Source organism: Onthophagus taurus, chromosome 6 (assembly GCF_036711975.1).
Source record: "Onthophagus taurus isolate NC chromosome 6, IU_Otau_3.0, whole genome shotgun sequence".
NCBI classification, from domain to species: Eukaryota; Metazoa; Arthropoda; class Insecta; order Coleoptera; family Scarabaeidae; genus Onthophagus; species Onthophagus taurus.
The window spans coordinates 14,057,529-14,083,543 of record NC_091971.1 but is presented as its reverse complement, the minus strand read 5'-3'; the positions used below and the strand labels follow the sequence as shown (position 1 = coordinate 14,083,543).

General features: G+C 32.3%; 2 protein-coding genes and 1 long non-coding RNA gene across 4 annotated transcripts in view; 2 read left to right on the top strand and 1 right to left on the bottom strand.

The window, feature by feature from the left end:
- Positions 1-26,015, bottom strand: part of LOC111417477 (mitochondrial calcium uniporter) — a 101,956-nt gene that overhangs the window by 43,237 nt on the left and 32,704 nt on the right. The window lies entirely within an intron of this gene.
- LOC111417480 (javelin) overlaps positions 1-26,015 on the top strand; it is a gene marked incomplete at its 5' end in the record, with an annotated part of 52,514 nt that overhangs the window by 4,032 nt on the left and 22,467 nt on the right. The window lies entirely within an intron of this gene.
- On the top strand, positions 11,351-11,895 carry LOC111417481 (uncharacterized). The gene is made up of 2 exons (XR_002706688.2): positions 11,351-11,769; positions 11,829-11,895. It is a non-coding gene; the product is annotated as an uncharacterized lncRNA (long non-coding RNA).

Below are 26,015 nucleotides of genomic sequence, written 5' to 3'. Positions count from 1 at the left end.
ATGACAGTACTAATAGAATCAGAACATTAAATACTAAAATAAAGACATCACATTATTTTAACATAAATCTTGTTAAGTCATTTAGAAATGCTCAAGGACAATCGACAAATCGTAATTTCGAAAATCGGAATACATTTTATAGCTTGATGTGTTAAGCCCCGTTAATAGCGTTTTCAATAAAACATGCAAGACTCCTAATTGGAGTCACGAAACACCACTTTAGATCCCCGAAATAAACAATCAAGGCCATTAATGCTCGGTGTGGATTTATTGGGAGATTTTTGAAAGAAATTTCTTTTAATTATAAGATATATAAAGTTACTCATTACACTCGAATTAATTTTGATTGGGACTAATATGTCAGAAGTCTCCAGATTTATTTACCATTCTATATTCTTCTGGGGGATTCCACATAGAAATGAAATTTTGAAACTTAGGAAATTAGAAATGATTGTCAAAATCTCCAAATCACAAAGTTTGTTAAAATATACAACAATAGAAGTCATATTTGCTATGATATTATTCTACATACTTTCGTTATATTGTTAAGAAACTTAGCTAATGAAACAAACGAAATAAAACATAAACAATAAAAGATAAATTAAAAAAATTAAATTGTGAAGATTTACGAGAAAGTTATAGCCTCTCTTCGATTATTATTTTTCAGTAAATACCATCCCGCAACGGTATTTACTTTATAGTCATACGCTCCATAGAGAATTATCTTTTCTTGCAATTTCGACATACTCAGTTTAATTTTCTTGTTAACACATTATACACGGTCGAAACGAATTAATAATGATACAATTAAGTTTACAAATGTCCGTGATGACCTGGTTTTGCTTAAATGGTTAATTGGAAATTCGCAAACCCATTTTCGAATCGCACACATGACGAGTTATTAATAATTTTATGAATAGAAACGTTACAGCCTATGACGATTAAATTGTTTTACATTGAAATTGCGGTTCGATTATTTTAATCAATTCTATTTAAAAATTTAAATCGATAATAATTGATAATAAATTCGTGTAATTGATTACTAATTTAGTTTCGAAATTAAATTTAAAAGATAAAAAAAATCGAAAAATTATCAAATTGGTTAAGAATGAATCATAAGTTGATTAATAAAAAATTTTAACATCACGTGCTGATTTATTTATTTTTTTTACGAAGAAAGTTGAACGAAAGCCAGATCATTTATAATAATTAATTAAATGTGTTGACAGCTGTGAGTAATAAATATAGCAATTAATAAATACCAAAGAAAATAAAAATAAAACTTTTAAAGTATAAAACTTTTGTTGGTGTAATACTTTATTAAAATTAACTCCCCAGTAAAAAGATTATTTGGTACTTTCGTAAGTTCGCGAGAAAGATTTATAAAGCTTCCCAAGAAGTTGTTTTGCAACACATTTCCATAATAACTCTCTGATTTTACCAAGTTACGCTTCTACCAGTTTACAGATACTTTAGTAAACCCGCTATGTTTCTTCAACACAATTTTAACAAGAAGTTCTACATTTCGTGATACAAAAACCCGGTTTAGATTTTTAAATTCTCGGTTTAATTACCTAAATTCATTTATTACAACTTTCACCGCCAAACTCGTAACCTTTCGCAATTACAAAAGAAAAAAAACCATATAAATCCTCTTACACAAATCTAGTTTTTTTTTTACTATTATTATTATTGTTATTTTTAAATTTAGACTCGGTGATCGTTAAAAAAATATTCCTCAACAGTTGTGGTTTTAAGTGCTTGGTTGGATGTTGGTGCTACAGCTAGCGGTGAAAGCGATTAAATTTTAAAATTGCAATTACAAACGGCGCGACTGTCGAACGACTATTATAGTTGAAAGTCGGCTGAGTTTCAACAGTATATGGTTTCAACCTAACAATGGCCAATTTGTTCGCACGATCTCCCGTGGTAGTTGACATTACAAAACGTTCTCATGTACACATGAGGGTGTATTGACATTTCTTTACACCTTAATTGTTATTTAATTGTTCCTTATGGGATTGGAATTTTAAATCACTCCGTAGTATCGTTGTTGTTTTAGATATAGATATCGTAAAAGAGTCGGATTTAATAACTTTTCATTTTAATTTTAATTTCAAACTTTTAATTCGAAATTACGTCATCATTTTCCTTTTAATCAGCTTTTGTATTAGCTTTTTCTATTAGCTATTTTAATGTCAACATTAATTACCTCGGCTGTTTGCAGTGGGATATTATAATTAAGCAAACAAAATCTTTAAAAGTAAAGTATCTCTGTAAAATGTTTTTACCAATAATTTCGTATTTATTTTAACATAATTAACATCCTCTACTATCTATCCTTCTTACATCAAAGCACACTCTGCCAAAGTACAACTCCCCTCATGTAACTATTACCATTTAAACTACAAGAAAGCAAGTAGTTACAACTCGTTGAATAACCTCCCAATCCCACAACTTTATCTGATGCCATTCTGAATTTCATAAAAAACTACATTAAAAATCAGCTAAATAAAAACAAGATGAATATTATATGTATGTGCAAATAAACAGCAAAATTTTAAACTGAGTAAAAGAGATTTTGAAACGATGTTTAATTCATCAACACCAACTATGCTAATCTTCTATTTAAGGTTCCTTCTCCATTACTGGACGTTGGTGATAATTTCGGTGTTCTCTGTTTTGTGCTGCTCTTAATAATGAATTGGTGTCCACGTCTATCCAATCCCTTACATTCTTCAACCACGACCATTTTCTTCTTATTGGGTCTCTTTTTCTTTCAACCTTATCTTCAAATATGGTTTTTACCATAGAATTAATTCTCTGTCAGGTCCCATCCTTCTTATCAGCTCATCAATAATGACGTGTTCCGTCTAAAAGATCTTCAGCATTCTTCGAAAACACACATATAAGGCTTCTATCGTCTTATACCATTAATTCCAAGAGTGCTTCCACTCCCTATAACAATACTAAATAGATGTACGTTTTCACAAATCAGTATTCAACATGCAGTGATAAGGTGGAATTTGCTAGGAGTTTCTTTATTCTTTGAAAAGTGGATCTGGAATATTCTACACGAGCTCGCACTTCAACCTCGTGATCAAAATCGTTTGTTATTCAGCAAACCGATAATAGAGTATCTAGAGTGAGTATCTCCTTTCCTGGTCACGGCATTTTGAATGTTTTTTTTCAGAGCATATATTGAATAATAGTGGAAAAAGTACATAACCTTAATGCACTCCTCTTCTTATCCACGTGTCTGTTATCGGATCATCATTTATTTTGATCGATACCAGTTGTTTCCAATACAGGTTTGTACATTTTTATAGTCTACACAGACAATGCAGAAAAATATGTTATTGCGGTAATCTCAACACTTTTGTAGCGGTGTCTGAAGGCCAAACAGTGCTTCCTTTGTACCAAGTCCCATACGGAATTCAAATTGATTACGACTCTGAGTAATATTTTCAGGATGTGACTCATTAGAATTATTAACCTAAACGGTGAGCATCTATTTGCTTTATTTGGGTATGGGTACAAACGTTGATCTGAGCCAGTCTTCTGGGAAGGTTCTCGTGCTATATATTTTGTTTTATCATTTGTTAACCGCTTTTCTATCTTCTGATATTAGTATATCAAATATTATATCTTGGGTTACATTTATCTGCGATTTTGTTCTTGCGTCATCAACGAGCTCAGAATCTATTTTTGCCATATACATCCTCTGGACTAGTTGCTATTTGATTATTATCATCTGCTAGAGTCGTTGTAGTGAATCTTTCCTTCATATTTGTTTTACTTTTTGTATGTATTAAAGTGATCATGTTCATCCACTTTTTTTTCGCTTTCCTGATGTGTCTTCTGGTGATTTTCTGCGTTTCATGCTACCATGCTAATAGGAGACCTAAGTAGTAAAAACCAAATTTAGAGATGTAGAGCCAACAATCCTACTGATACAGGAATAGAAACTAATCCTCCTATTAATAAAGTCTACTACCTACCGGAAAAGTTTCTCGTCACGACCTTATCTCGAATTCTATGATCAAACATCTACCTTAAATATATTAAGCTCCATTTTTAACATCTGCATGAATCTGGGACATTTTCCCAACACCTGGCAAAATTAAACGAGAAATTGGAAATCATAGAGCTATTAGTCTGTATCCTACCATGGGTAAACTTTTTGAGAATCTGATTTTGAGCGCTTACCCTCCAAAATGACAGTCATACCTAGCATTCAATATAGGTTTAATATTGGTCATTCAATAATACATCAATTAACAAGATAGAAATAATAGAGCCACGATATGCAAGTAAATAGTACACAATAGCTATCTTTCTAGATGTAGCAAAGGCCTTTGACCCAGTATGGCTATATGACTACCTCAAAGCACTATTAGCTATTTTAATTTCCGATTTACCAACAATTTCGTATTTACTTTAACATAATTAACATCCTCTACTATCTATCCTTCTTACGCCAAAGCACACTCTGCCAAAGCACAACCTTCCCGATTCCACAACTTTATCTGATATCATCCTGAATTTCATAAAAAAACCTTATTACACCACTAATCCATAAGCTACAGTAAAAAATCTGCTAAATAAAAACAAGATGAATATTACATGTACGTGCAAATAAACAGCAAAATTTTAAAAGGGATAAAAGAGATTTTGAACGATGTTTAATTCATCAACACCAATTCTAATCTTCTTTTTAAGGTGCCTTCTCCATTACTGGATGTTGGTAATAATTTTGGCAAAGTGCTCTGTATTTTGTGCTGTTCTTAGTAATGAATTGGACACCCCAAGCCTGTTTAGTTCCTTACATTCTCCAACCACGAGCATTTTCTCTTCCTTGGACTCCTTTTTCTTTCAACCTTCTCTACAAATATGCCCTAGATAACTTGTTTTCCGAGTTTTTAGCATATTTAAGAATTATCTGTCAATTCCCATCTTTCTATCACCTCATTACTGATGACGGATGATGAGGATTCTTTGGAAAACCCATATTTAAGGCTTCTATCTGCCTTACACCATTAATTCAAAGAGTGCTTCTACTCCCTATAACAATACTAATAGATGTACGTTTTCACAAATCGGTATCGAACGTGCTGATGTAGATACGAATATTAATGGCATACGTGTTACAGCATTACTTTTATTTTGTTTATGTTATTTTTAACCCTAGAGTATCCCCTTCCCTGGTCACAACATTTCGAAAGTTTTTTTTCAGAGCATATATTGAATAATAGTGGAAAAAGTACATAGCCTTGATGCACTGCACGTGCATCACGATACACGACGCAAAGTACGTTAATTTGAGTCAGTCTTCTAGGAAGGTTCTCGTGCTATATATTTTGTTCGTAAGCAGCGTTAAGGTCTAAATATTTTCTTCATTTATAAGTTTTATCATTTGTTAACTGCTTTTGTAACTTCTGATATTAGTATGTCAAGTATTATTTCTTATGTTACATTCATCTACGTTTCTGTTCTTTCGTCATCAATGAGCTAATAAATCTATTTTTCTCATATACATCCTACATCCTCTGGACTAGGTACTAGATACTTTGATTATTATCATCTGCTAAAGTCATTGTAGTGAATCTTTCCTTCATATTTGTGACTTCCTTTACCTTTTTGTATGTATTAAAAATGTCATGTTTTCTCACATCTGCTGTTCATTCACTCGTCTATCGTTTTCGTGATGTGTCTTTTGATGATTCTTTCTGTTTCTTTATATTTCGCTTCATTTAGATTTTTGTAAGGTCTTCGAGTGTTCATCAGTTCTAAGATTTCTTCTGACCATACTACCATGCTAATAGGAGACCTAAGTAGTAAAAACTAAATTTGGGGATTTTGAGCCAACAATCCTACTGATACCAGCAAAAGAAGCTAATTTTCCTGTTAATAAAGCCACTGTTGATCATACCATACCTGAAGAACTTAAAAAAGCAGCTAATCCCCTTTATAAGTCACGACCTTATCCCGAATTCTATGATCAAAAATCTACCTTAAATGTATTAATCTCTATTTTTAACATCTCTGTGAATCTGGGATAGTTTCTTAACACGTGGAAAGATGCTGAAATATTAATGTTTAGGAATCCTGGCAAAAATAAACGAGAAATTGAAAACTTGAAAATAATTAGTCTACTTTTTACTATGGGTAGACATTTAAAGAAACTAATTTTTAAACGCTTGTAATCTAAAATTACCCTCACCTAGCATTCAATATCGGTTTAAAATTGGTCATTCAACAGTACATCGACTCACAAGAGTGACAGAAATAATAGAGTGATTATATGAAATTAAAGAGTGCCTTTTTAGACATAGCAGAGGCCTTTGCCTCAGTATGACTATATATCTTAAAGCAGTAATTTTCTCATTTTTGGAAGATAGAAAATTTTACGTCTGAGTTAATGCTTATAAATCCGAGTCAAAACCCATCAAGACTAAGTTCCTTAAGACAGCATCTTCTCGTCAAACATCTGGCAATATATTTGGACCAAAAACTTCAGTGGGAGTATCATATTAATAAAAAATGAAACAAAGCATATGCAAGACTGAAAAACTTTATCCTATTAACAGAAAATCGCACTAAAGAATATGCAATGTTACTTTATAAATCTAACTAGTATAACTCTAACTAGTACGCTTTGTAATGTTATAACAAAGTTTATTCGTTAAATATGTCAACGTCTCTCCCTTCCGTTTTAACGTCACCGACCTGTAACACTGTACATTAGTTTTATGTTCCAAGCATCCTATAACTATTTGCAGTAACGAGCTTTTGGAAAGTACATTTTGAGTTTCTAAGCCAACCGATGCATGACCGTACAATTTCATTTCAAAATAATACGAAACAAAGTTTTGCAAATTTTTAAAACAAAAGATTTAATACTTTAGGTTACGATTTTAATATCCGGTTGAAGTTCCTATGACAAAAACTCCAATGTTTGTATGCAAAGCCGTCATTTTACATTCATTTTAAACTCGAAAGCGACAACTTTCCAGTTTCAGCATTGCGCATATTTGTTTTATGCTTGACACGTCTCCGCATGCCATTTAAAGCGACGAGCTTTTCGAAACTACATTTTGGATTTTCAATCAAAACGGATTTCGTGTTACGTTTCTCAGAAAACCATCGAAGTGAAATTTTATAGTACCTAGACTTTATTAAGATAATTTTACGGTTCAACAAATCATTCGCAATCGTGATATTCTGAAGTAACTAAAATTAGCGCTTTAAAGAGTAAATATTTACTGTATACGAATATATAGCTTCTCTATCTCTATAGTTTAAAAGGCAACTTCTACATTTTCGCATTGTACATATTTGGTTTTCCTTGCGCAGCCATTTAAAGGAACGAGTGGATTTTGGAAACTTCATTTTAGCTTTTCAACGGTTCGATGCACAAACGTTCGTATATATACTTCGAAAAAGCACCGAGGCGAATGCTGATATGATTTTGTGGCAAGATGTTACGGTTCTGTGAATTTTGCATACCTACTTACTAAGATTAGATAGTAAAAAAGAAACGATGCGATGGAACATGGGATAAAATTTTCTTATAAATATTCTAAATAGCCCATTTAATTATTAAATACCGAAATAAAGTTGTTAAATGTAATAACTTCTATTTCTTTTATAAAAGAGCTTTTAACGTAGCTTTCAAATAATCCTCCCTTCTAAAGTCAACATCATCTTGTTTTCATTTTAACACAAAAAGCTTTGTAGAGTGTATTGAAAACCTTTCAGATTCTCTGTAAATATTTGTTGTACTCTCAAAGACTGATTCTGAAAATATTTGTAGTACGAAGGTTGTCAAAATCCTTTTGCGCATAAATAATGTAAGTTACTCCAAAACATCGTTTTTGAAGCAGAAATAGTGTGAATATTTCATAGACTTTGCATAGCATAATTAACTAAGAACTTTAATACCTTCCCTAATTCTAAAGGTGAACTTGTAAAAATAAGATTTCAGATAAATACATTTGTAACAATGTGTTCTAACGAAAATTTGCGATATAAGTATTCTGATTATTCGATAGTATTGTTCGCATTTTTTCTCATTATTTTGTGATTTGTTACGACATCGGAACTGAAGGCCGTATTAGCATTGGTGAAAGAGTTGTACTAATTGTAAGAAACATCATACTCTTTGAAAAGAACAGTATCGGAAGTTTTTGTTTGCTTTGTTCTATTATTTCAATGATTTGCGCAAAAACGAGTATCTCTAGCGGTTGTATTGAAAGATAATTTTATATCAAGATATTTCAGTTAGTGTCAAAAATTAAAATAAACAACTCAGAAAAGATCGAGAAATGAATAATATACAAATTTTATAATGCACTAATAGAAATGCCATCAAAACGAATGTCACAAAGAAAAGAATGATTATAGAAAAATATAGTAACAGAGAGTGATGGAATTCCAAATGAAGCGTGGACGTGAACGGATTTTCCATTAAGAGCTGTCATTTTAAATTTAGCACTCTTGTTTGGGTGAAATTTGTAGGTGTCTACAGAAAAATAGGTCAATATATATTTGAAAAACACATTGTAATTGACTTCACTACAAAAACGATATAATTTCAACTAAAACCATTTGTAAAATTCGAACTGCTTTCGGACTTTATAAAGCATCCCCTCACTCAAATCGATTTAATCAACAAATTCGGATGTTTGGAACTAGTTACTGAAGTAAAGATTCTAATTCGTTCTTCCATAGCTACAAGTTACACAGAAAACTTTGGTTTGTCTATTCCAATGGATTACAAACTCCAGCTAACTCAAAAATTAAAGATGACTGGACAACGTTATGCATTCGTTAACTGACGGTTTTTGCTAATTCCTAATGATCTCAGTTTTTCTTTCTCTAAATGTTTGTCATTTGAATTTTCAAGTAAACACTTCAGGAAAAAAGGGTCAATAATTCTAAAACTACACCAGAAAAAACTGTTTGAAACTTTACGGTGTTCCTAAAGTCCAGAATCAGACTAAGAAAACTATAGAAAATGCTATCCTCTAGAAACCTATTTCATACCGTAATCATCGTTTTGTTTGAACATACAAGAGTAACCCAAACTTCATTAGACTTGTTATCGCCTTATTATTATCTGGTAAGCATCTCAACGGCTATGTAAACGGCTAAGCAAATGGTGTTTATTTATGGTGTCCTTCTCTAATCTTGATGCGATGGTTCAAGTAAATAAACATTTCTCTAGATGATTAAGGCGTTTGTATTTAATGAAGCTTAATTATAAATTTAATATTTCTTAAACTAAATTAATCGGCTTATTAAGCATATGTGAATTGCGATAACTCATATCGCTTCAATAAATCAGTTGTCGGTGTGATATAGAGGCTTGGTGACTTTGGTGGTTTCAAAAATACGTGTTGGAGGAGATGATTTAGAAATACCAAGAAGAAAAAATAAAAAAAATAAAAGGAAATTGAAATTGAAGAGATAATTGTATACAAATACTTCAGAATCCCATTTTAAAGAATTGTATCGGTCGAGCAGTAGCTGGCATGTTTTAAGATGCTTAAGTGGTTAAAAAATTAGTTGTAATAAGAGAAAGAGAGTACAAGACCAAGACGAAATAAACAGAATACAGAGAACAAATAAGTTTCTAAGAACATCTAAAATAGATAGAAATTACCAAACGGTAATACCAAAAAGCTTTGATGTGGGAAGAATAAATTTTGGAGAGAATTGGGTATACGGAATATGCGGAAATCTTCTGGAAACTATACGGGGAATTCCACGAAATCACACTCAGCCGGTTAAATATCTGGCAGTGATACTTGATTCCAAGCTAACGTGGAAGGGTTATGTGCTGAGATTGGTTAAGATGTTGAATAAGTGTATTTGTGTCACTTATTATGGGTACTTCTACCCATAGATATCCTACGCCATTCTATGTTGGGGTCACCCTGGTCACGTTGGCCAGGATTTTTGAATGCAAAAGAGATGCTTAAGTCATGACTGATTTGCGTTTTGCCGAATGTTGCAGAGCAAAATTCACTGAATAGAATATCTTGACTATTCCGTGTGTTCTAGAATGTCTGCAATACATTAAAAATAATTCAACCTCATATCGTAATATAAGCGATAATAGTTATTTATATTACAAGTGAGCTAGAAACATAATTACTGTACGAGTGCGGAGAATTGCACGACGAGGTCGTAGACCAAGTCGTGTAATCACACGAGTACTGTAATTATGCTCTAGCCCACGTGTGATATACAACATTTTATCTACGACTGTTAAAAATTATTTAAAAATCAATTTCTTTAAGAAGGTTATTTTGACATTTATAAAAATATTTTGAAATGATTGTTGACAATTTTGAATGAATGTCAGTTTCAATAACATGTTTACTCATCTGGAATAAGTGCAATTTATGTTTATAATAAATAGTACTGTTTCTCTTTTAATAGGTAGCACTTTTCCTTTTGTATTGTTGCTCGTTTCAATAAATTAAGTCTGTTCTGTTTGGGCTAAAAATGCGTTACGTAATGAAACCAGTGCGATAATGAACTTCATTACGTAACTCAAATCACCTCAAATGAGTGCGGTAATGATGACTTATCCAAGCAGTCGTAGATAATAGTATATTATTCAACAAGCGTATAATGGCGGCAGTTACCCACGAAGATGAAGTTGCAGAAGTGTAATCTGAGTGGGTAACATCCATTATACGCAAGTTGAATACTATACTTTATCTACAACTATTTAATTTTGAAAAAAAAATCAAAAAAAGGAAAAAAATAAACTTGATAGACATTTCAGACATAACCTCAATATAAGAAAGGTGTCATTTCTATTAATATTTTATTTTTTTGATTAGTAGGCCGTGTCAGAACTGTGGAATAATGGCTTCATTATTCAACACTTTGTCAGTCATGGGTAATGCGTGTCATTACCCGTCAAAAATCAAATGTATAACGAATAGATAATTCAATAGTTGTAGATAAACATAATTATCGTACTAGAAATAATAACGATAATGAAATAAATATTACACGTACAGTGAGAGCCACACCGAGAGAAATTACTCTTGATTTTTAAGAAAAATTTATTCTTGAATATATTTCTTAGAAACAAGTTAAGATACTGTTAAAACAAAAATATTGTTAGCATCGAAGAATATCAATTTTTTGTATCAAAAAATTCACTCTTACCTCAATAATTTATAATTAAATGGGGCAGTTGTTGAGGAATTTATTAATTTCATAGTTTTCCATTATTTCTAAATAGTAACTTTTATTGATATGATGAAGGATTCTAGAGTTTTTATCTTCGTTAAATTCATGTTTTGAGTTAAATGTTAAGTGCCCTGATGTAACATGCCTAAACGAACAAATTATACCTACAAGAAGACCACTATATACCTATCTCAAACAACCATACACACCTCCACGAAAACCTCCCGAACTCTAAAAATAGCTGCTCTCTCTGTACCATTATATTTTTCAGTGTGTTTGATGTAGGGAGTTAATATGTTTATGTTGTAATACCTCATTTTAACCTGTTGAAAATCAACCTATTCAAAACAAGAAAGTTTAAATTCAATACACGACAATCACATTTGACAGATTACCAACATTAAAATAGAAAATATACCATTGACAGTTTCAACATAACCTAAAATATAATAAAAAGTGATGTATGATAGCACATGTTTAGAGATTAACATTTTAATAGTAAATTAATTCAATAAAGTATCACATACATGTTTAGTTGTTCAAAAAATTGACGTAAGTTAAAATGTAAAATTATATAATAATAGAAAGTGTTGTAAAATTAATAACTTTAGGAACTCCTGAAGATGCTCCGAAAGGAGCGAAACCGGTAGAGTGATAATAAACACATTTCACCTTTAAGTGCAAAATTTGTTTAATTGAATTACCCAGGTGAAAAGAAAACAAAAATGAATATTAATAATTTATAATACACAAATGAAGAATTATACAAGATTGTTGTTACATGAATAAGTTTTTCTAAAAAGAAAGATACGTTATTCTTAACTTAAGAAATCTATTCTCGATACGAAAATGGGATTGTTGACGCAACACTAAGATACTCTTCTTCAAGATTATTGATTTACTTTCACTAAGAATTCGTTTTCTTGAAAATCAAGAATATTTGTATACTTGCTTTGAGAATATGTGGCTTTTCTTCACTCAATAATATGATCTTGTGGATACACAAGAATATGATAAGCTTTAGCCAAGAATAATAATCTCCGTTCAAGAATATATTTCTCTCAGTGCAGAGATAGCGTGAACTATTATGCCAAAAGTTGATCAATGTGCTGCCCGAGCATGTCTAGGCATGCTAAGCAGTTTAGAACTAAAACAAGGCTCTACCTTAACCAAGGTAGACCCAAACTTGGGTTTAAAAGTTTCTATAACATTGATGAATATCTGATAAACAATTTTGATGACTTGGAGGGCTTGCCAATGCATTGCCATAGTTGGAAATCGTGCGTTTTTTGTTGTAAAATATTGCTTGCTGTGGTTAGCTCTTGTTAATTTTATTGTACTTTTATCATGCTTTACTTTTTTAACCTAGATTTTTGTGTACATTTTGTATACTTTTCTGCTGTACTCTTCTTTCTTGATCTATCTATGACACATCTATGACACTATCTAAACATTGTCTGAGAATCTGTGGTTGAGTACAAAGAATAGCAGGGGTTTGAACCGGAGTTATTGTATTAATAAAGCTAGCGCACCTCAAAAACATTCCAAGAAGACATATCTCCTACAAACATCTTAAATTTAGCTTTAGGAGTAATTTCATACGATTGTCATGGAATGAACACAACACAAAAATGTCGCCCCATAAACATGCTTCAACCGCTTTAGGGTTAATTAAATCGGCAAATTAGCAATAAGATGACTCAACAATGTCATAACGTTTTATTTATTTCTATAAGTTATAAGACTCATTCAAATTACACTTCAACTCAAGAAAGACACGTTTTCCTTTGCAGTACTAATGGTACTCCTAACAATATTATGAAACACTTTGTAATACACAAAGGCATTGCTCAGCTTTATCGTCAAATTAATATTCCAAGTTATCAACGGTGAGTTTATCGTTGCAACCCAAGTAATAAGAGAAGAAATGGGACAAACAAAACTGTTTCATTAAAGTAATTAACAATCTCATCAATAGCAATTAGTTCGAAAACTCTCAAACAATTCATCCTTGAAAACAGTCGTTTAAATCTTCTAATATTGGATAAGTTACGATAGGTAAAGTTTGTAGCAAACTTTTCTATAAATATGTACTTTATTCCCAATTCCTTTTCTATTACATCATTTCGCCCCATTTCTCGTTTTTAATTTAACATGACAAATTTGACTTTATCAAAAAAACTTTAAAGTTTGAAATCCGCACGAAACAAATTTTGTAATGTCTAAAGTTTCATTTAGTATTCGAAATAGCTTCCAATTATTAAAGTAAAAACTTCTCAATCGATTAGTCGATGGAAGCTTTACTGACTTTGAATCTTACCGATATAGTTTTCGTTAATCCCAAAGCGTTGCAGGAGCCTTTTAAAATAATGAGACCTTTAAAAAACTTCGATTATTCTTCCAATTTCCTTTATAACGTTGATCACGGCACACAAACCATTTTATTTCAAGAATGAATTAAGGTTTAATGGGTCATTTTAATAACGCTTCAAAATTCATATTGAATTTCTAAATTTATTAATACCAGAATATCTCGCCAACAAATTTTAAAATAACGATTGTTCGGAAAACTTTATTACATCTCCCGCACCGAAGGATCCATAAAACCTAAAGTTCGTATTTCGGAAAATACTCCCTGCAGTAAAAATCCAATCCTGTCTGTCGGGAGAAAGACGTCACGGTTGTACGAGTTTTGCATTGCGCTGGATGCAATATAAAATTAAAAAGAGGAATTTAAAGCGTAGAGTAGAATAGGAAATGGAATTTTCAGCGGTTAAATGACTTTTAGGATGGAAAGAGGTTGTTAGGTGCTCGTACTACACTATCTCCGTCTCATTCTTCCTAAGATGCATCTGTAATTGTATCAATTTGCATGTAATTTGCAATTGGAAAATTGAAGGAGAACGTAAAAAGTTTCTCTCTACTAAGTAAAGACTCCATCAAAAGCTCATCAAACTTTTTTGTTATTTCTATTTTATTTCGTAGCTGTCTTCGTCGTCGGTGTTTCTCTTTTCGATGTCTCCAAAACGATTCATCAACAGTTTTTTTAACTATTAAACTATTAACTATGCTTGTCAATTTAAATCGTGACATACGACAAGGAAATCTTTTCAAAATCTTCCCCGTAAGCTATTCGAGAAAGCAATCTTCGCACGGTACTTAGAGCTCTACTCAGAATATCACCGTCACGGTCATTAAAAATGACCGCTTCTTAGAGCTTAACTCTGAACAAATGTAATTATTGTTTCAAATAACATTATATTATTTAAAACCGTTAACAGAATTGTTTCTTTCACTTATTTTTTCAATTTAATTGATTTAAGTATTTTTCATCTAAAATATTAAATATTTTATTAAATATTGCTTATTTCCAAAAAATTGGATTTCTTCCATAAATGTTGATTCCTATTAATTCGGAATTACCTTTATGCTTACTTAAATAACACAATATCCTTTTTCCAGCATTAACTATGACTCGTTGATTTATCTACATATCTGCTCAGAATGATATATCCAGTGTCGTTATAATTGAAACACACAATAAAATGCATATAAATTTCCTATAAGATACGCTTGTTATTATAAATATCTGGGATAAATGCAAATATTATTATTACTTTATCTAAGATGGCATACGAAGAACGGAATAACGGTACAATAGGAGCAACTGCGGAAAATTCTTGGAGAAAACACCCAATTTAAGCAGATTAAAACAACGTTGTTCTTGTTTTTTTATACCGAGCTTTCAGAATTAAACTTTATTCCTTTTTCAAGGAAAACTATTCAATTTAAAAAACAAAGTTCTAACTTAATTAATTGTAAAAAGAAAAGGAAAAAAATATTGACAAAATGGAAACAGATCAATACCAAGTACATAATGAACAATTTCAAAACATGGAACTAAATTGTATGACACCGTAAAACTAAAAAAAATAAAATTGGCAGTGACCATGTTAAAAGTTAAAAATAACAAGAATGAATTTATATAAAAATAAACCGGGAAAGGAAAAACCCCAACCTTTAAATCAGAAAAATAACAACAGGTGGCGGGTTAAACATAAAATTTTACAATAGCATTCAGAATATGTCCCTTTACGAATGCCGTCGTTATTGCAGATGTTTCCGTTTCAATAGCAGTGATTCCATTGTCATATTTTTCAGGTATCGTGAAGAGTCAATAACATACCTAGCCTGACCCATTTACCATAGCATCTGCTGCTTCAAACTCTCGTAAAAAAATTTCTACCTTTATGAAATGACTTTTTACTCACCCCATTTTGTTGAGCAGTGTAAATTCTTCTGCATTATTCATTTAGGTTGCTTTTGCAGGTTGTTTTTAATAAATATGATAATATTTCTATTCATTGATTGTTGCTGCCTTTGATTTTGGTAATTCTTCTCTGAAAAGGTTTTGTTACTTTCCCTTTCTTGTATGGGCTGCATATTTAAGTCGAAACATGTATATTCAATTCTTTCAAATATTGTTCTGATTGATGTCCTAATCTTCAATCAAACTTTGCGACATACAAGTTTTCCTCTTTCTTACATTCTATTTGATTTTCGCCACTTGTTGTTAGTATAATTTTACCTTCAGTGCATAAAACTTTATTATTATTTTCATTCTGCCATCTTGTTTTAGCCATGTTTCCATCTTTCTGGAGGTAGTTTTGGCATTTTGAATATTGGTCTACAACATCTGGAACTCCTTGCCAGTTTATTCAGTCTATTCGTGAACAATTATTTGTTTTTAATTATCAAAATAATATTCCTCTTACTAACTTTTTAGTATAAAAAGGGAATTTCCCAAGTTATTTTTTTATACTTTTGATCTGATTCTTGGATTAAGTGGTAAAGTTGCGCTTCAGAAAAGCTGATGGCTACGTTGCTCCAGGGACTAGTGCGTACGAGGTTCCAGTTGCAGGGTCGTAGGTTAGCTTTTGTTGTAGCCTGGTGTTATTGGAGCTGGAGGTAATCAAGGACACCTCAAGGACAGGTGGCTGCAATTGTAGGCTGCAAGGTGTGGTGGTTCCAAGGGCGGGTGGCTACGTGGATCTGATTATTATACAGCTCCAGATGCAAGGTCTAGGTAACGCACTCCGTTCTTAATTTTATAAGCTTATTAATAAGCTTTTATACGTGCGCGTGCACAGCAGTGCTTATCCCAAAGTATCCTGCGTGTGCGCATCCATTTTACAACATCTTCCGTCTCGTTCCTCCTGAATTCCCTTACTTCTTCTCAGTTCCCATAGTGTGTTTCCTGTGATTGCTCCGCAGTATCTGTCATTATTGGTCTGACGCAGGTTCTGTATAAACTCACTTTGGTCTCGGTAGAAAAGCAATTATTCCTCAAGATAATTACTCTCAGTGCTCTTCTTATTCCAGCTAACTTTTTCACGATATGTTGTGTTGTGGTAAGCATATCATTTTCTCCAGAACACGATATGGTTACCACAAATAAGTATGGTGTGTTACTTGCCCTAGCATGTAACCGTTCACTTTTAGTTTACATCTGCGCAGTTCTCTAGTTATTTATTATAGTTTTTGTTTTGGTAACATTTGTCTCTTCGTGTCTGCAATCAATATTGAGTCGGCCTTGTAGCATATGATGTTTAGTTCATCTTTTCCTATCTTGTATCCGTATTTTACCTTACGAACTTGTTCTATTACTTGGCTATTAAAATGTTGAGGAGTGGTGGGCTGAGGTTATCATCCTGCTTCACTTTCATATTCTAGGGTACTTCTACCGTGCTAAGTGTCTTTATTTTAATTATGGTAATATTGTTTGCATTAAATTTGTTCTTTTTAAGATAATATTCGTTATCTGTCATACATTTTTTCATACTTTCTGTTACCAAGTAATCTGTTACTCCAGTAGAATTTTCGTCTATCCATGTTTATTCTACCAACCTGGATTTTGGATTCGCAGCACTTTGACCTCAGCAGATCCCTTGTACTTACTTCCCTCATTTGGTCAGCATTAGGGTCCTTCCAGCCATATTACCTTGGAGGCAAAGACTATAATTTGTCCTGGTTGTGCTGTCCTGATTCCTCATGCTAATCTGGATATCTCCAAAAATGAATAACCTTAATGTTTGGAGGGCCACGCAGTCGCATAAAATGTGTTCCGCTGATTCCTCCTCCTCGCCGCATCCTCTGCAGATGTCGGTGTCACTTATTCCCATGTTCAGTAAGTGCTTCTGTAGATACCAGTGTCCAGTGATTAGCCCTATGACTAAACGTAGGTTCTTCCTGGACAACCTCATAAATAAATCTGTTCGTTTAAGATCAGGGTACATCAGAGCCTCCTTGGCTTGGCGACATCCTGGTGTCCTGTCCCAGTAGTTTAGAAACTTCTTACTTGTTTCCTATTTTTGAAGCTCTATTAAAGACCTTATTTCTACCAACCTGTAAAACTTCGATTACTAAAATAACTTCTTCAGCCTTTTCTTGTTTTTCTACTTGCACAACTGCTGCTTATAACCGCAAAATATAATGCCCGTCCTCCGAGTACTAATCACCATTTGTATCTGTTTCTCCCAGTCTCTTTCTTCAGTGCTTTCCTTTTTCATCCTTAGAGTGTCCACTCATTCTTTATACATCTCCGTACCATCTAAGTTGGGTAGTTCTATTTCATCTACAACGTTATGTTTTATTTTCATTTTCCAGCAGCTCTTCTCCATTAATCTATTTGTGTGGCTTTTAATGTTCTTTCAGACTTATTCTTTATAGGCCACATTTCATAGCTATAAGTTATTATACTTCTAATTATTGTCTCTACTCTGTAGGTTCTTTCGGATATCGTCTCGCCAAGAATTTTCTCTTTCAATATTTTTACGCCCAAGTATTGGTATGAGCTGCAATGTTTGATGTTTTGTTTGTCCGAGATAGGCAGATCTTATTGTTTTTCTCCAATACACATGTATTCAATTTTTCGCAAGATAAGCTAGATATCTTATGCAATCACAACTTGATTTCTAGCAAATCTCCTATATGTAGAATGTTAATGTACTATCCATTGGTATGCTCATTGTTTGGCATTTTCTTTTCTATCTCATTGTTAGTAATGCGCTTTCTACATAAACTTTAAATACTATAGGCGCTATACAATAACGCTGTTAATAAAGACCTTTTGTTGCTCTAAACGCAGTTGATTTGAGTTAATGTAAATATACGGTCAATAGTGGATCTCCTTACACTGAAGCCGGCTTTTCTGCTGCTCTTCTGTATCCATTGTACTCGTCTTGAATTCTGTTTTTATGTGTTCTTCCATATATTCTGCTGATAATATTGGTTAGCAATATTCCTCTATGTTTGTCGCATTTATTTTTCTCCTTTCCTGTGGATTACTGACATTTTTGACAATCTCCATTCCTTTGGTACTCTCGATCTACTTTACGTATTTGGAGTAGATTTGCAAGAATCTGGTTAAGTTTGTCTGTTCCATATGTAATAACGAACCTCATCCTTGCGTGATTATATTTGTATCAATACACCTAATATACATAATCTCTAATAACGAAATATTCTAAAGTGTTTAGATTAAAACTTTCTATTTCAATTAAAATAATAACGTTGCTTATTTGCTTTGAAAAGTCAGATTTAAGTTGTTTTTAATATTTAATCAAATTAGAAATCTAGATCGTAGATATTTTTTACATATAATATTTAACAGATGTTGCATGCAAAGACGTGAGAACGAAATAACGAATGAAAGAAACGAAAAGCAAGTAGCACGTGAGCAGCGCAATTAAAATATTTAATCGACTTATTATAGTTTTTAGAACGCGAATCAAAGCGCGATCCTGGAAACTGACGGTTTTCTATTTAAATTCCGTGTACGCTCTGAATGTATTCTCGCGCTATGCGTGTGCGGTGCTCGAGAGAAATTTTTGTGACTAAAAACAAATTGGTGAAAACAAAGACTACAATGGATGAAAATGGAAATTCGTGCGTGAAACAATTAAATACGACAACTACACTTATTACGACAAAGTGAAACAGAATACTAAATATGTACAAAACGTAACATAACATGCATGAAGTAGACAATTTTAGCACCTGATATTAAGCTCTTGGAAGTTGATTTTTTGCCTTACCTTCATCTGTAAAAAAAAATAATCAAAATTAAATTAAGAAATTTTATAAATTAAATATTAGAAAATTGAGTTGAAGATGGATATAAGGAGGAAAAGAAAATCCAATAAAACTTAACCCATATAGAATTAAATCGTCAAGTTTAAAATTGGTTCAACGAACAGACGTTTTTGCCATAGCATCCAATTTCCGATTTCATTCATTCGAAACGATCGATAAACTGTTAACGTACTACATGCCGCACTACAATTTCACTGCGAGCTGAACACCGATAACCTTTTTCTCGAGTTGAATTAGTGTTCTTAGTTCACATCGGAAATCCTATAAACTCTACTTTTCCAATCACTCTTAAAGCTCACCCGATAATCACATGTCTAACTCATTTAATGTTAGTACAGTAAAATTTTGATATAACGGAATAATATGGGGAAGGAAAATTTTAACTGTTTGAATGAATAATTTTAATGCATACAAATTCGGGCAAAATTTTTGGCTTTATACAGTTGAGCTCCGCAAATTCGGATATTCTTCTAATCACGACAAAATTTGCAAATTCGGATCCTATCATGTGTGATTTCCCGTCGTGTTTGAATAGTAGCGAGAAAATCCGAAACAGTGTGGAACATAAAAAGGGAAATCCCCGAATCAGTTTGAAGCAACATGGCCACACAAAACTTTAACTCTCGCCAAAAAACAGGATATATTACAAAAATTGTAAAGTGGGTATAGTGGTAAAGTGCTAGCAGAGAAATATTGCGTCGGTACATCCACAATTTCCGATATTAAAAAGAATAAGTGTATTTACAATTAAATTGCAAGATGCCTTTCTACACCAGTATATGAAAATTAATTATACAAATTATACAAATGCTGTCAGTTATAGCGGGAAAGACATGCGACTATGACAACTAATATTTTAAGGGAAAAGACTATTAAAATTTACTCTAAATATTATAATGACAACAAATTTATTGCAACCAGAGGGTGGGTAAGTAAGTTTAAAAAGAGGCATGGTATTCGTGAGAAATTATTTAGTGATTCATCTGTCGTGATGATCTATAATGAGCTGAACCTACTGCCTAGTCAAATATACAATGCAGATGAATCTGGATTATTGTGGAAATTACTATCTGATAGGACATTAGGGGCCGGAGAAACAACAGCGCCAGGTCGAAAAACTTCGAAAGAGAGAGTAACTTTTCTGGACTGTGTAAACGTCGATGGTACACCCAAACTCAAAATTATGGTAATTGGAAAAACAAGAAATCCTAGAAATTTTAGGAATATCGATTTTCTTCCAGATGAATACTATGCAACAAAAATACGCCGGGATGACTTCTACCCTATTTGTAAAAATTCCACGAAGCATTTGTTACAAGTGAGGAAATTTCAAGCGGACAATAATCTTAATGGAAAAGCCATTTTATTAGTCGACAATGCTCCTATCCACTAACAAACGACTATGGTCAAATTATAACCATGTTTTTGCCACCCAATCGTACCTCACTTATTCAACCCATGGACCAAAATGTGATACGGTTAACCAAGCTGTATTATCGAAAGAGCCTTTTGGTCCATGTAATAGATTTGGAGGAAAATGACATTTCTCGGGCTCTTAAGAACATCACATTGAAGGACGCCGTGTTTTTTTCTTGCCGATGCCTGGGACTAACTCTTGTCTGATCCAATAGCAAAATGTATTTTGGTATTCAGTTGATAATAGTGATTCTGGTGATGTCGCCACAAATTCAGAAACTGAATGGGACTCAGATGACGTTTCATTGTTGATTCTCAAAGAGAGATTGCTATCAAATGATGAAGTTTGACAAGAAATTGTTGAAAGCATCTTGCAGCATATAAACGCTGACAACAATCTAAAAAAACTGAAATTTGTGGAGATGGATTGTTGGATATGAAGACCATATGCCATTGGAGAGTCATGGAAATTCCTATAACGAAGAAGTTGCCAGCAATGAACTGAAGGTTAAACCTGAAGAAGCTATTAGGAGTTTCAGTACCTGCATACAATGGGCGGAGGAAAACAGATTCGAATTAAACAGTTTGACCACTCTACATCATCGCGCAATTGAAGCTAAACAAGAGTGTATTTGTCAAACAAAAATTTCAGATTTTTTCAGTAAATCTTATTATTGTATTGATTTCTTACGATATAACGTATTGTTTAGTTTTCCTTGAAAATATCTATAATATTCAATATAAATAAAGAATTATTATTTATTACGTTTTCCATATTTATTTTAATATTGCTCCAGTAATCCGGATTCAGTTAATTTGAATTGATCCGGATTAGAGGAGCTTTAGTGTATTTATACCAAGGACAGTAGAATCTAAGACGACTGCTATATCCCGGGAAATTACGGGTTAATGACGTCAGCGCTTAATAATACTTAAAACCAGAACCACCACTAGATTTAGAACTAGAAAGTATCGAATGTTGTGTCTAGTGTTAGTTCTACTTTCCAAGAAATGTCCAAGAAAAACATACAACAATCTAGCGCTGAATAACAATTAAAACTATAACTAACACTAGTCCTAGAACTAGGAAGTTTCGGGTTTAGCGGTGCGTCTGAAGACGCACGGCTAAACCCAAATGTTTCTAGTTCTAGGTCTAGTGTTAGTTCTAGTTTTAGTCCAATGAAAAATATATAACAATCTAAAGCTGGATAACAACTAAAACTACAACTAACACTACCACTAGAACTAACACTAGAACTAACACTAGACCTAGAACTAGAAACATTCGAGCTTAGCCGTGTTAAAAGACGTACTCGGGTCTAAGGGCTAAACCCGAAAGTTTCTACTTCTAGGTCTAGTATTAGTTCTACTTTTAATTCAATAAAAATATACAACAATCTAGCGCTGAATAACAATTAAATCTAGAACAGCCGTCCTTGATTTATACATCGTATAGACAACTCGGGTAATACCCCGAGTTTATCTATGATCAGGGAATAGAGCAACTTCTATGACTTAAAAATATTTTGTTCGTTATATCCGAAGTCCGTTATATCGAGGTTTTACTGTATGATTAAACGTTTAATTAGTTTATAAATTTCTCTTGGAAACAATATGGTTAAGTATAAATTATAATAAAAATCTGTTTTTTCTTTTTGTACCTTTTATTAAAATGGGATTTTTACCAAAAATACGATTTTTAAAATTAAATTGACATAATTCGAAGGTTCCTGAAGATGGTTTTATAAAAAAAGACCAAAACCGGTAGAATTAAAAACTAACATATCCATTTTAATAAAAAGTACAAATTTTTATTATAATTAATAAAAATAATAAATTCAACGATATAAATATAAATTGTGTTATAAATGAAAAAGCCTGGCGTTTTAAAAGTCTCACCACCCAAGAAACTCAATTTATCTAACGAATCCCTTGAAACCAATATTTATCATGATGATGACACCGTGAATTTTGAAGACATAAATAATGGGGAATAATTTATGGTTTGATAAAATGTTGTTGTTAGATAAATAATGCTGTTTCCACTTGAAGTATTAATTTCCTTTTCAAATTATACAATATCACTTTATCCAATAAATCGTTTAAAACCAAGATTTATAGTTGCTGACGGAATGAATCCCAGAAAATATTTTGTTGAATAAACAATTTTCGTTTCGGACATTATCAAAAAGATCCCCTTGAAAACGTGATTTATTGGTGATGATTCCGCAAATTTTTAAAAAAAGGTTGGATTTATGGTTCGGGTTAAAATTGATAGTTAGATTATTAGATAAATAATTCTGCTGGATTACCATCCGTAATTAGTTTATGTGTATTAGTGACAACCCTTTAAATGGGGTGGAAAAGCTGGATGACTGATGATAAACTCCCGAAGCTTCAAACATGAGCCTTCGGTTGTATAACGGACGTAATAAATTTTGCTCAGCGGTGTCGTCGGAAGTTTACGTCGTATTTCGTTACAGAAACACCCACAGCAATTTCATAGTAGAACGCTTACACCCTCTCTTTGCCACGCTCAATTCTGACAAGATAAATCGATTTTCTTTAAAGATATTTAAACCAGAACGGGCACATCTTTACATTTCACTTGAATAATATATTCTGTTACGAATCGTTTAACACAAAAATTCTTATAGCAAACTCTTTTTAAGAAATGAAAGCATCATGAATGATTTATACTATCCTAAAGCTTTTCCATTATCCTAATTTCTTCTACTACATGTACCTTTCTAGATAAACCAAGATAAATATTACATCACGAATTCAATAAGAAAATGCAAATAACCCGAGTTTTACGTTAATACGATACGAATTTTCTCAACAGATTCTTGAGGTGGCATATGATAATTAGTTGTCTAAAACGTTTGCCTTGTAATTGGCAACCAAGCTGCAGCGTTGCATAACGTTATGGCCGTTATATTTACAGTTAAACTGCGAAGACGGGCCAATTGATACAACAATGCAATTAAGACTTGATGGATTTTTTCCTATTCTCTTGTACTTATACGGTCCGTAATTTTGTTAACTTTACTTTTAATTGCATTGCATTGGTAGATTTAAATAAAAAAAAACAAATTAAGTTGCCTATATTAATGGGATATAAATATGAAATTAATATTGGTGTAACTTAAGCTGCCTATACGCTAAAATTCAAATCTTAACTTGAAACGATAAAATCTTACTACAGTTAGGAATTTTGCGTTTTTGGATCTAATTAGATTTAGTAAGTAGAACAGAAAAATTTAATTCACAAATAATTTTTTTCTTTACGAAGATACTGTGTTAATTTAATTAGCATCGACAGTCACGGATGGTACACCTGACGCCCAATTTGCAAATGCACGTTAATTTGCGATCGATATAGACCCCCAGATGGTTCTTACACGAGAACCAAGTTTAATGATAATTTGAGGGCGCAAACTCTAAAAATCTCGGTCAACATTCGAAAGAGGTCGTCAGATTTTACAAGAAATTTTTAGATGAGAAAAGAGATTTTTCTGCTTGAAATACCAAATAGACGTTAACGAGAAAATGTATGCAGTTTTCCCAAAAAAGAGAAAGAACTTGATAAATGACTTGAAGTTTTTTTTTTGGAACGTTAGAACACACCCTAAAAGTCCCGTATCGCAAAAGCGATACCATATTTTTCATTTTAGTACTTTTAGTAGAGGCCTTGCATGAACGTCGAGAGCGTTATAAATATTGGAAAAGGCTTCTATACGTGGATGGAAAGTGCTTGGTAAACATGATTTGGGGGTTACGAAATGTACTTGATGAGAATATAAAGTAATTAATGTTGGGACAAATAATATTCATCAATTTCACTCCCTGAAACGGTCCCATGTTATGTACACATTCATAATTACGTTTAAATGAATATTTATGTGTTTTCAGATAGGATGCGATAAAAAAATATGGTGCGGTGTTGTTTTCTTTTGTGTGTTTGTGAAAGGGGGAAACCGAGAGAGGGATTTTAAAAATTTAATAAAAATTCTTTTTCTACCAGATTTTTCTACCTCTCAAATATTACGTAACAAACAAAAAGAGCTTTTTCAATCAACCCTTTACGTCGTTTTATTAAATATCTTGTAAAATATAAAATTAAACTTAAAAATAATAAAAACTAACAAGAAGTATATCTTCTATAACGGCTTTGGCACTGTCCCCATGTTAAGTATATGTTAGTAATATTTTATCTGATCAGTATAGAAGAAGTGGTTTTATTTCTGTAACTCAATATTTGGCAAACGTTACATTATTTTAAAGGATTATGTCTGCACTGCAGTTTCTTTTACATCACCACCTTCTTTTTAATTTAATACGTATATATTCTCTTAGAATGGCCTTAAAAATAGTTGACCTCTAAACTTTATCTTTAGAACGTTTATCCATGCAGTAAATTACTACTTCCTTTCAATGCAATCTAATAATTAAGTATAACCCACAAACAAATCTATTATAACTTTTAACTTTCAGATTAACAAGTATTATTAAAACAACAACTCCACATTTTTAGTAGCTTCCTTTTAAATTAACTAAAAATTTGATATGTTGGAGTATTGGATTCTAGTTACTACTGTTATAAAAGTAAAATTAATTGCTACTAAAAGATTTATAGCGGTGAAATATACAGGTTGTGTACCACGTAAACTTTCTAGCCAGATATCCCGAGAACTTGGTCTGGTTCTTGAAACTTTTGTTACAAAGTATTATTTTTTTTTATTATGCAAAGATAGTGGTGTAATTAAAAGATATTTTTTGTTGGGACGAAATTGAAACTTTTCCTAATTAAATTAGCATGGTGATATAACTAAAAAAATGCACCAAAGTTTGTTCAGCAGTACTGATATAAATATAACTCATCTCAACGAGTACTTATCGCCGAGAAAGAGGAGCAAAGTTTCGGTAAAACTACAAAAAATTCAGGAATAGATTTAATTGGATATTAATGGAAAGAGAATTCTAGCAAGTGGAAAGAAATTTCCTCAACACTAAACTACAGTTGTAATACTATAATGCGTAATTAAGATATAGCCAATTTCCAATTTTCCTGAGTGGCGCCTTTTTATTGACAGTTGTAAAAGAAGTTTAAAATGCGTCTTACTGCACAATGGAAATAAATTTGAATCAATTCCAAGTGCTCATTCAGCAAAACTCAAAGAAGAATATGAAAATGTCAAATTAGTTTTAGAAAAAATTAATAACTC